Raw genomic sequence first — 11,620 nt, forward strand, 5'->3', positions numbered from 1 at the left:
AGCTAGTAGAAATAGGCTGTTCACAACAAACCTTATACTCAATGCTGAAGAACCGGAACCCCCAGTAGTGGACACAGAAAGTACGGGTAATACATACTAAGAGTTAAAGGGAGGGCAGGGACAGGTGTAACACTGAGAAGGAAATGGAGAAAGCAGTGTACTGAGAAACAGAGGAAGCTGTCAGGAGAATCGGGGAACACTTGCTATCGGCATGTGGCGCAGAGCTGGAGCATCCACCAAAGGGGAAGAAGTACAAGGCTCTGATGTAAGGTGTGTGAAAACTCTCCACAGGAATCTTAAAAATGGTCAGGGACACGTTTGGAGACACCAGCTTCAGAGACTGATAGACAGAGCAATGTCTTCTACATCACAAATCATTACTATAGGATTGAGGCGTCTAAACAGTATTCCTCCAGTTATATTCTGGGAGCACTCATGTCTCAAAGATGGTGATGATCATCACACTGATATTACACATGCATGAGAGAACAATCTTCCTGTGGATTTACTATGTCCATATACTAAAAGCTCTCTGAAGTTCCATATTAAACCCTCTGTCTGATTACTATCAAGCTTTTCCAAACAGATTTAACGTATGAATAATTTTTTCATGAGGCACCTATTTAGAACAGCCAAAGCTAGTCACTTTCTTCAGGACATAGATTGCTAAATACATGCATTTTAATAATTGGCTTTGTGGTAGGCCCAGAGTAGCACACAGCTCACAGAGAATAAACATTTATCTTATCTAATGTTAACCATTATTAGTCAGTGACTATCTGAAACTCAGTGTTTTTTCTTCAATACAGTGGTAGATATGAACCTGTGGATTGTTATTGCTATTACAAGTAGTGTTAGAAGTATCATGTCAATTTTCAGGACTTTATACACTCACAAACAGTGAGTACCATCTGCAGATTCAACCAACTACGTATTGAAATTCTTGGAACAAACTTACCTGTGTGCTGAAGACAGAGAGACAGTGTACTGGCTGGTTCTGTGTGTCTGCAGTTGTCACAGAAAAAGGAACCTCAGGTGAGGAAAAGCCTCCATGAGATCCAGCTGTTAGGCATTTCCACAATTAGTGATCAAGTGGAGAGGGCCCATTGTGGGCGATGCCATCCCTGGGCTGGAAGTCTTGGGTTCTATAGAAAAGCAGGCTGAGCAAGCCAGGGGAAGCAGTTTAGTAAGCAGTACCCCTCCATGGCCTCTGCATCAGCTCCTGCCTCCAAGGTCCTGCCCTGCATGAGTTCCAGTTCTGACTTCCTTTTGTGATGAACAGAAGTGTGGAAGTGTAAGCTGAACAAACCCTTTCCTCTCCAACTTGCTTGTTAGCCATGTTTTGTGCAGGAATACAAACTGTGACTAAGACAACATTTTTTCTTATTATTATTCCCTAAAGTCTAGGGTCTAAACAGCACAATGTAGCAATGATTTATAGTGTTCACATTGCATTTGTGGGAGGGGGGCCTTAACATTAGCCTAGGCTGTCTGCCCACAGTAACACATGTAACATAACTATAATAAATAATTATGATATGGTTTAAACTATATGAGAGACCTGAGGAAGTTGTGTATGATTACTATACCACATTATCTGAGGGAGGTGACAATCTGTTGATATTGGTGTATTTCTCTCTCTCTCTCTCTCTCTCTCTCTCTCTCTCTCTCTCACACACACACACACACACACACACTTGCATTCGAACCTAAAACAGACCTTATTTTAAAGAGTTGTTTTAATTTCAGAATTCAATCCCAACTCAAAGATGAACTCTTAGTAGGTTTAATTAACTTTGCTCATTTGAGCCCTAATATATTCTTGTTCTCATTTTTCAGAGGTAAAGAAGCCCGATTGAGTCAGTGGGGGTTGCAGATGAGTGCTGTGGGTGAGCATGACCTTGCACTGTTAGTATCTTATCCTCTGGTGAAGTTTAGCAATGTAGAGATGAGATGGCAGAGACCAGTTTTCTGATTTGAGGGGAGGAAGGGAGCTGCCTTGAGAAGAGCTGGGAGGTGTGAGCCTATGGGAGGGGTTTTAGGCATTAAAGACAACTTAGTTGCTCTCTGTCAAGGTTATTTGGTATCCACCTATTTTGAAAACTATTAAGGTCAATAAACAGCATGCTTTTGGTAAAAAGAGAGACACCTTCAAATCCTCCTGCGGTGTTAGTACGCTGTTAAGGACTCCTCATACACTGAACTGAAAAGGGAAATAAAACTTATTTCAAGCTACTTAGCTGAATGTGTTTTAACTGCTCTTAGTTTGGGCTACCACATGCTGCAAAGAGAAATTACTGAAAATTCAGACAGTGGCAACCAACATGATAAAGATGCTGCTAGTGTAGCTTGGTGGTGGACGTGGCATAGAAATCTCCTTCCCGCTACCCCTTAGTTTCAGCTGTGTCTTATTTAGTGGCCATCCTCCCTGTTCAGATTCAGAATCCAGAGTGGGATCAGCTGACAGTGTGGTTGTAGTTCAGAATGCCACAGTCCTTGAGCCAAACAACTTTACTGCCAGCTTCAGACACTCCCTGCTGAAGAAGTAAGGGCTTTAAACAGTTTCACTTTGGTACTCCCCTGAAGCTGCCAAACACCTTAGTTCCAAGTTGGGAGAGGGCATGGGTAACAATTCAGAGGCGGCCTCTGAGGAGTGGACCCTGCTCTATTAGAATCTGGGTGAAGAGAGAAGCACTTTCTCAAGCTGAAATAACTATCTGTAGCAGTCAAGCTGTTCTCCAGAAGCTTGAGATGTTTTAAGCTTATGTAGCTAAAACATTTGAATGCCACTTCATTTAACCAGAATGAGAAATAAAATGATAACAGAAACTGTGGTACTCATTTTAATGAAATCCAGAAGTCCTGTACTGCTATCAAGGATCCCAGTGGCTTCTGAATCACAATCAAATTACCCTGTGGTTACATAGTATAACATAATATTTCAAAATAGTGGATGTGTCTATTGCTAGCTCCTTTTCTTTCTGTCTTTCTTTCTCTTCCTCCTCGTCCTCGTCGTCGACCTCATCCTTGTCCTTGTCCTCCTTGTCCTCCTCGTCGTCCTCCTCATCCTCCTCGTCCTCGTCTTCCTTGTCCTCGTCCTCCTCGTCCTCCTCGTCCTCCTCCTCCTCGTCCTCCTCATCCTTCTCCTCCTCCTCGTGCTCCTCCTCGTGCTCCTCCTCATGCTCCTCCTCCTCCTCCTCCTCCTCCTCCTCCTCCTCCTCCTCCTCCTCCTCTTCCTCTCTCTTCTCCTGCTGCCTTTGTATGTATATCCTGGTGTATATGCATGTGTGAAAGTCCATGGCTGAGAGCAGAAGTTTCCCTCTATCCGTCTTCCTACTTTAGTCATTGAGCCAAGGTCTCCTAGTTGAACCAGAGCTCCACTATGCATTTAGTCTGGCTAGGCAGCCTGCCCTGGAGACCCCTGTCTCTGTCTCCAGTGTGCTGGGACCACAGGCACATTTATTTTGCATTTGTATGTGTTCTAGGGAACTGAACTGTGATACATACTTGTGTAGCATCTGTTTTATCGGCTTGGCCATCTTTGCAGGTCTTCCACTGTCCCACTGGCAGTGTTCACTCATGTAATTTCCTCCTCTCTAGTTACTAGCTATTAATTAGCCATTGGGCGTTTCTCCTTGCTGTTTCCTCTGTTAATGCTTTATATACATATGTATGTTTGACACCCTAAATTAGAATACTATTGAAGATACAGTCAACATACTGTTGACATTTTTCTAGCTCACATCATGTAGAAATCCCTAGCCTTGTTGAAGTCTGATTTGCTCCGACTCCCACTGCTGCCTCTGTCCTTCTGGTGCTGTTCCAGATCTCATCTCAGCAGACTCTACCAGCTGCATCATTTTCATAGAATCTCTAGTGCTTTTCTATCTCCCAGCATTGCAGAGCTTCCCCTACCTTTTTAGACACAAGCTGGTAGCAAACATTTTAGTCATCAACAATTTCCTTCAGAAATGAGGGCAAATCATATATATTACTTTCCAATAAGGAATTGGATAAATTACATTTTCCTGGGCATTAGAAAAGGTGCTAAGAAAGTTAGTTACTTAGAATTAAGCATAGCTTAACTATTCATATTTTAAAACTCAGGTTCCATGTCCTGCAACTTGCCAGGATAGTTAATTTATTCAAATAACAAGTTTATTATTACCATGTTTACAAGCAAACTAGATAAGGAATGTTTATGTGTGCTTGTCTCAAACATCTAGGTTGCTTGTTTTTAACCATCTCTGCTTTGTTATTAAGAACTGTCTTTCTTTTTTTTTTAATTTTTAAATTTTATTCAAATTAACTTAAAATCACAGATATTTGGCTTCTAACAAAGTGACTAGTACATATGTACCGTTTTAAAGAGACTCTGCAATTATTAATTAGTCCTCAAAATAGCAAATAATATTTTTTAAAGTAAGGTTATAAGGTTTGTTTCCTTGGCCAATATAAGAATAAGCTCTGAAGTAAAAAATTCCATCTTTTTTTTTAAGTGAAACTGACTAACTGTATCATGGGAAATAGAGGATGCAGAAATATTAACAATTTCTGAGAATAAACAGCACCAAAGGTTAAAGAAAATGACCAGCAAATCTTACAGGCAAACTCCTAAGTATGGCTGAAATTACAAGGAAAATAGTAACCCAAAGAATTGTGATCATCTACTTTAGGAGATAGGATATATCTAAAGAAAAGAGGAGACTATTTGGCAAAAGCTTATGTTTATCTGCAAATGTTATAGATTTTGTGCACATGTTTATTAGATATTTTCTTTATTTACATTTCAAATGTTACTCCCTTTTGTGGTTTTCCCTCTGAAAACCCACCATTGGACTGGGCACAGGGTCTCCAATGGAAGAGCTAGAGAAAGGATCCAAGGAGCTGAAGGGTTTGCAGCCCCATAGGAGGAACAACAATATGAACCAACTAGTACCCTCAGATCTCCCAGAGAAGTCTTTTCTATTACTCCATATCATAAATTAAGTTTTGAAATCAGAGATCTAGGTGAAAACCAACCCAATGGTATGATTTTAAATCAGTGTCAGCTTTTTTTTTTTTTTGAGCTATTCTATTATCAGCCCCATAAATTAAATCCATTTAATTTTCTTAAGAGAAATTATTGACTCTCTGCAGATTAGAAACTAAAGGAGTTGCTCTTGATTCAATGGACTCGTTGCAGATGCCACGGAAGGTTTAGCCATGAAAACCCCACATGGAAATAATGCTTGTGCATTATTGTGTCACAGTCTGGCAGGAATGATAACCAAAACCTTGGAATCCCTCAGATAAGCTACCTGTGTAATCAGGGGAAGTCATTGCAAGCCGAACAGAAGGCTTTGTGTTGAAGGACAGCCATTGAAGTTCAAAAGGCTTAGCCGAGGTCAAGCCGGCAATGTCAGGTATTTCCCCAAGTTCACTTCCTTCAATTAAGTTGAAACAATTCTGCTCCTGTGAGAGGGGCTTTCCTTACCCGCAGGGGCCCGGGCGAGGGGGATGGCCTTCCTCTGCTACATCCGTGTTGGGGCTGATTTGTTTTCAAAAGGTGGATTGGGTTGATTCTCAGGAACTCTGTAGGAGAGTACAGCACATGAGGCTGAATCTCACAGTCTGGACGTCATGGCGTTTATCTGAACGGAGGAGCCAAGTATCTGCAACTGAATTCTTCTGAGTTTGTTTTTTCTAGATGAGGTGGCCATTCCTGTGACTGTCCTGTTAATTGAGCTGCTTTCCTTCCTGTTTAGTCTTAAACTTCTGTTGATTGCTTTGACCCTAGCCTAACCCAGGAATAAAACTGCTCGGGCTGAGAGAGCATTCTTAGAAGTGCCTCTCTTCTCCGCTCAAAGCAGCTTGACCAGACAAATTTTCAAGCAGAATGGTGCTCATCACTGTTTCACTAAAAAGTGCTTTTCCTGGGATTTTATCTTTGTCTTACTACGCCCATCTCTTTTTATATATTGTCTTACTTCTTAGTTGGAGGGATCATTTCAGAAACATGAATGAACTCTGTGAAGGGGACATACCCTAGCTGCCACAAATGATCAGATTACGAGATAAACTGATATTTGAGAGGTCCGGAATACTGAGTAATTACAGCACATACCTTCAGGAAATTTACAGACACACACACACACACACACACCACTTTCTTTAACATCCTGCATATGGATATGACTATAATTTTAAATTGGACACCATGTTTATTACAGTTTAAGAAATATGTTTAAAATCCCACAATGCCAATACCTACTTATCAGTCAGCTGCTGTGCAGATATGGACAAACACTATCAGTCAGTACTTCCTAACATGGTAAACTGTTCGATTCTGGGTCCACCCATCAAAATCTTTGAAATTAAGATCCAGCAATTTGCAGTTTTACAAGGTCTCCTGATGGTTTTGATCTGCAGATTTACAAAGCCTTAAATAAGATTTATCAGTCTAGAAAAAGATCTTTTTGTTCTATGAGTTTAATATTGAGGAAAGTGTTCAGTTTACCAAGGAAACAATACGTGGGTTTTCATGTGCACAAACAGGAGGCTATGATCAGCCCAGTGCAGCTTTCTGCTGACCGTCCCCCAAGGCTCCATTTCATAGGGAAGGAAATGGGTTCTGTTTAACTGACCGATAGCAGAAAGTTAATAGGTAAGAGAATCAGGAGCCAGTCCCATCCTAGCTTCGTGCCCAGTGCTTCTGGAAGTGATTTGACTTCTAGTAGAGGCCTCAAGGCAAAGTCACTGGGAGTCCTTTTGGTGGCTTCCCTGCTTAGCTCCCATGGCTCATCTGTCCATTCTCCTTCATTATCCATTCCTCAGAGCACGCGGCTGAGCACTCGCCTCTGTGTTGGGTAAAGGGTTGGGTTCTGCCCTCTGTCCTCTACCTCCTGTCCTCCAAGAGGTGAGATTTGTTTTTTGGACAAGAGTGTAAAGCAAAAATAACACTGAGCTTTCCAGTGTAACAGCAATTAAAAGAAAATTCTTTGGGTCTGAATTTGTCGGGAAGACTCGGGGACAAAGACTTGGATTCATGTCAAGGGAGGGTTTGAGGATACAGGTCCAGACACAGCAGGTGTAGGAAGGACATGAGTGAAGGCCTGTGTTTGTGTGTTCACCTGCTTCTGCGTCTGCAACCTGCGGAAGTGAACTGTGGAATCAGGTGCAGAGGGAAGGGCTACACACCACCTGGTTGGCTAGACCCGGTAGGGCACTGTGGTTGTAAAGAGGTTTCTTTCAGGATCACTGCCCTCTTCCTCCGTGTGCTGCTCATTGTTCTCTTTCACACATGTTCCCAGACCCCAGAAAAATACTTGAACCTCACACCCTAGAAGCTGGCGTTGTTGTCCAGAATCAGATTAAGCACAATGACCCCCATCAGCATCCAGAGACTCATGTGGGATTCTGGACTTGGTGAGACACAAAAGCATCCACACAATAAACACGAGCAGGAGCTCGTGAGAACGGGAGCCATTTCCTCTGAGTAGGAGCAGGTGGTATTTATGGAGGCAGACAGCCCTGGGCAGCTGGTGGATGTGTCCTCCCAGCTGGGCATCTTCTCTCCATTTAGCCTAGCCACACCTGCTTCAGAGGGCAAACAGCCGTTCTCATCTCCGGTGTCTCTATGCGAGATTGGGGTTCCGATCAACCATTTAGCTTCCAGCTGTAGTGGCTCATAATGTCTGGGAGCTCCATCTGGCCTCTTACTAGGCAAAGAAAGAAAGAGAGTTGGGTTTTCGGTGTAGAGGCTGGCTCTTCCCACCCTCCGGAGTGTGTAGTTTTGACCTGTTCTGATGTTTTATTTGCAGAAGACATTTCATCATCCCTGCTGTGTGATTAGACTTATCCTGCTTAAAGTTTCCTTCCCCGAAGCATGCGTGAACTTGTGGGTGCCTGTCCCTTCAAGCTTTTATTGCACTGAATTAAGAAACAGTACAGTAATCTCACAAAAGATTAATCATTTCCTGTAAGCATCTTGTACCTGCAGACAGGCAATTACTGAAGTATGTCTGAAGGAAAACAAGGATAGATGTAGAAATGTATTGGACAAGTGTTTTTGGTAAAAGTTGTTTGGGTGCCAGCATTTTTGAGGCCAAAATGAACTTCAGTGCTGAGTTAATGGACCACAGTTTGTTGAGTGATGTTTTCTTTGTAATGACAGCCAAGATCTCAGAGTTGCCCAGGTATTTCTCTCCAGGCTGTGCAAGTGTACACATTCGTACATATTTCCCTGTCTAATGCCTCAGACATTTGCAGTGAGTTCCAGTCCTTGTAAGGGAGAAGATCCAGACTCTTAGTGCCAAGCTGACCCTGCTTGTGCTTCGAGTAATACCATGCGTGCTCAGGACCTGCTTGCTGTTTGCTAAACAAGAGCCAGGTTATATGTGATGTCATAACCTAAACCCCTAGAAGTCTTTGCTTGGGCGACCATACTTAGGATTGTGAAGTCAAACATAATACGATTTGAATTTTGTTCTTTCTAGTTTTAAGCTGGAAGTACTGGCTAAGTTACATGACTTCTCTGATTTTAACTGAAAGTCAGGGTTAGCTATTCTCACCTCTTAGGTCTTCTTTAAGGATTATTTGAGATATTTAAGACATCCACCACTTACAAAGAGCTCAGCAAAGGTTTCTCTGTACAAGTGACTCTCACTCCCCACAAACAGATGACTGACTCCTATTTGTTGATGGGATTTTAACTGAGCACTGTTGCATTGTCAAATCATCATGCACTCAGCATTTTCTCATAACATTTTTCTCTTCTTTGCTTCCTCTTGTCCCCATTTTCTCTGCATAGCTCGAGTCCTGCTTGTCCTCTGGTCTTGGCTGCATAGCTCAAGTCCTGCTTGTCCTCTGGTCTTGGTTGGGATGTCCTCTCCTTCCTGAGTTAAGATCCCCACTCCTTTGCCTCTGATCAATGCATTGCAGATTCAAAGTTCATAGGACATACAGTGTGCCACAGAACTCACAGCCTGTCAGAGTGCTGTGCAGACACTCTTGGTTTCAAGCATTTTTATCAGCTCAGGATAAACCCACACACCTCTGTAATTGACTGCTTCCCCTTACTCTTCTCACAGCTTTTGACATCTCCAGTTTCTCTTCTGTCACCATGGTAATCTGTTCTGGATATTTACCATAAATAGCACCAAATGAAGTGACTTTGTGTTGGGTTTCTTTTAATTGACATAATAGATAGTATAATTTTTATCATAATTTATTAATTTTGCATGTGTACCTTCACATGCCATGGTATGTGTGTGGAGGCCAGAGGACAACTCTCAAAAGATTCTATCACCATATGGGCCCTGGTTATTGGTTATTGGTTATTGGTTATTGGGCTTGGTGGCAGGCACTTTGACCCACTGAGCCATCTCACGGCCTCTACTGGGGAAGTCTTTGATTTTTAAGTTTCATATTGTAGCATACTTAATTCCATTTCATGCTGAGTAATATTCCATTGTAGGTACATGTTATACAAATATACCAGACTAATTATTATTTTTATTTCAAAATGTTGTTGAAGTTAAACCTAAAGACAAACACAGAGTCTAGAGTCATCTATATTTTAATAATCTCATTGTCAGTGGCTCTTAAAACCCTTTAAGGTAAAACGATCCTAACTCTGATCTCTACCTCAGCTATGGGATGCAGTTTTTTCTCAACTGCAGAAGCAGCATAGTGTACAACAGTCTGGCTGTGGGATGTCCTGGTAGTGGAGGGCACGGGAAGAAAAGTTCACTGGTCTCCAGTGTGTATAGTCTAGCCTTCCCCATGGTCGCAGGCAGATTCTTCCTGGATGGCGCTGTGCATGCCTGCTGGCTCTTCAGGGCATGCTTTTTTGTTGTTGCTATTTCACCTCTTGAGGTAGCTCTAGTCTTTGGCCAGTACTGGGGACTAATGCTGCCATGAATTACTGCCCTCACACCCACTGCTGCAGCAATGGTCTCATGCTCTTAAACTCATGACTGGCTTTCCCCTCAGTGACGTCAGCACTTGTAATAGCATGCCTGACTCAGCTACTCTTCTATATTTCAATTTAGTTTGTGGATATAGTCCAAGCCACTACCTGTTACGGTGAAAATGATGGTTTTTATATTCATCAAAGCATAAGTACAACCATTCAGAGAAAAATAACGTTTTCAAAAATAAAATAAGGATATAACACACTTTATATCAAGCAATAGTTTTGTCTGATGGTCATAGATTTCAAATAGTTTATCAGCACCTCTGAGGCCAGGGTCAGGAAGAGCGATGAGACTTACAAATTAAACCTTGCTGAACTATGGTCAGCCTTTGTAGGACCTGCATGCTCGGAGAGCTTTTCACTCTGTCTTAGGGTTTCTGTTGCTGTGAAGAGACACCATGATCACAGTGAGTCTTATAAGGAAAACATTTAATTGGGGCTGGCTTACAGGTTTAGTTCATTATCACCATGGCAGCACACAGGCAGACATGATGCTGCTTGAGAGGCAGCTGAAAATTCTACATCCAGCTCAGCAGGCAATAGGAAGAGAGAATGACACTGAGCCTGGCTTGAGCTTCTGAGACCTCATAGCTCACCCCCCAGTGACACACTTCCTCTAACAAAGCTATACTCACGCTGCCTCCAAGAAGGCCACACCTCCTAGTAGTGCCACCCCCATGGACCTATGGGGGCTATTTTCATTCAAACCTCCACATACTCCAAACTAAAGTCTGGAGTTAACAAACACTAACCTAACCACAGTGACCTGGCAAGAACGGTTCCAGAGTGTGGAGCCCTTCTCAGATCCTGGCTTGCTAAGCTGCCACATGGAACACACCACAGTGGAGACTGAGGCATGGCAATGTGGGAGGGTGCAGACAGCTTTATTGCACGTCTGTCCCTTTACTGGAAAAATAATACCTTAAGTGTAATTAAGATATATAAAAACAGGAGTATGGTCTGTGCCATCTGAGGTCTAGAGAGAATGGAGTCCTAGGAAGGTGTGAATATTTTCCATGGGGGTCATCAGAGGAGTCATCAATAGAAAAGAGGACTGATCTTCAAGACGATCTGTGTGTTCTGGATGGTGTGGTCATAGAAATTTGCTTTGAAGGTGGCTGAGACTTTTATCTAGTCAGGAGACACAAAGTTGAGAAGTTATGTGAGTTAGGCCCATGAGCCACTCCATTGAGTTTAGCTCTGGAAGGCTTAGTGTGTCAGCAAACATATGTCACAATGTGTAGCAGCTTTCAGCTTCTACCCCCAACCCTTGCAGCCAGCTGGAGAGCATGTCTGAGGATTGGAGTGGGTGTATGAAAGTACCTGAAACTGGACTGGGAATTTTGGTGGGGACTCATTGCTGAGGAACCCACTAGGGATTGCTTCAATCTCTTTGAAAACTGTAGGTCTTAGATCTTCAACCTTGCTATGCCATGGCTTTGGGGATGGCCTTTGTGTGTGTGTGTATGTGTGTGTGTGTGAATGCACTTATTAATTGCTCTCTGCCTTAATTTTTGAGACAGAGTCTTTCTCAGAACCTGGAGCTTAGCGATTTGGATAACTTGTGACTTGCTGGATGGTGAAGCCCAGGGGGTCACCTATCTGTGTCTCTGAGTGCTGGGATTACAGGCAATCACCTTCTTACTTGTTTTTTTTTTTTTT

At 42.6% G+C, this 11,620-nt stretch overlaps 1 long non-coding RNA gene across 2 annotated transcripts in view; it reads left to right on the forward strand.

Moving 5' to 3' along the window:
• The first annotated feature begins 5,300 nt into the window (after nt 1–5,300).
• Nucleotides 5,301–11,620, forward strand: part of LOC116089066 — a 100,982-nt gene continuing 94,662 nt past the window's right edge. The window contains exon 1 of one of the 2 annotated variants that reach the window (XR_004118138.1): nt 5,301–5,405. This is a non-coding gene — a long non-coding RNA (uncharacterized LOC116089066). The remainder of the gene's footprint in view (nt 5,406–11,620) is intronic. The other variant, XR_004118139.1, reaches the window with a different exon arrangement.

Source organism: Mastomys coucha, unplaced genomic scaffold, assembly GCF_008632895.1.
Source record: "Mastomys coucha isolate ucsf_1 unplaced genomic scaffold, UCSF_Mcou_1 pScaffold14, whole genome shotgun sequence".
Taxonomy (NCBI): domain Eukaryota; kingdom Metazoa; phylum Chordata; class Mammalia; order Rodentia; family Muridae; genus Mastomys; species Mastomys coucha.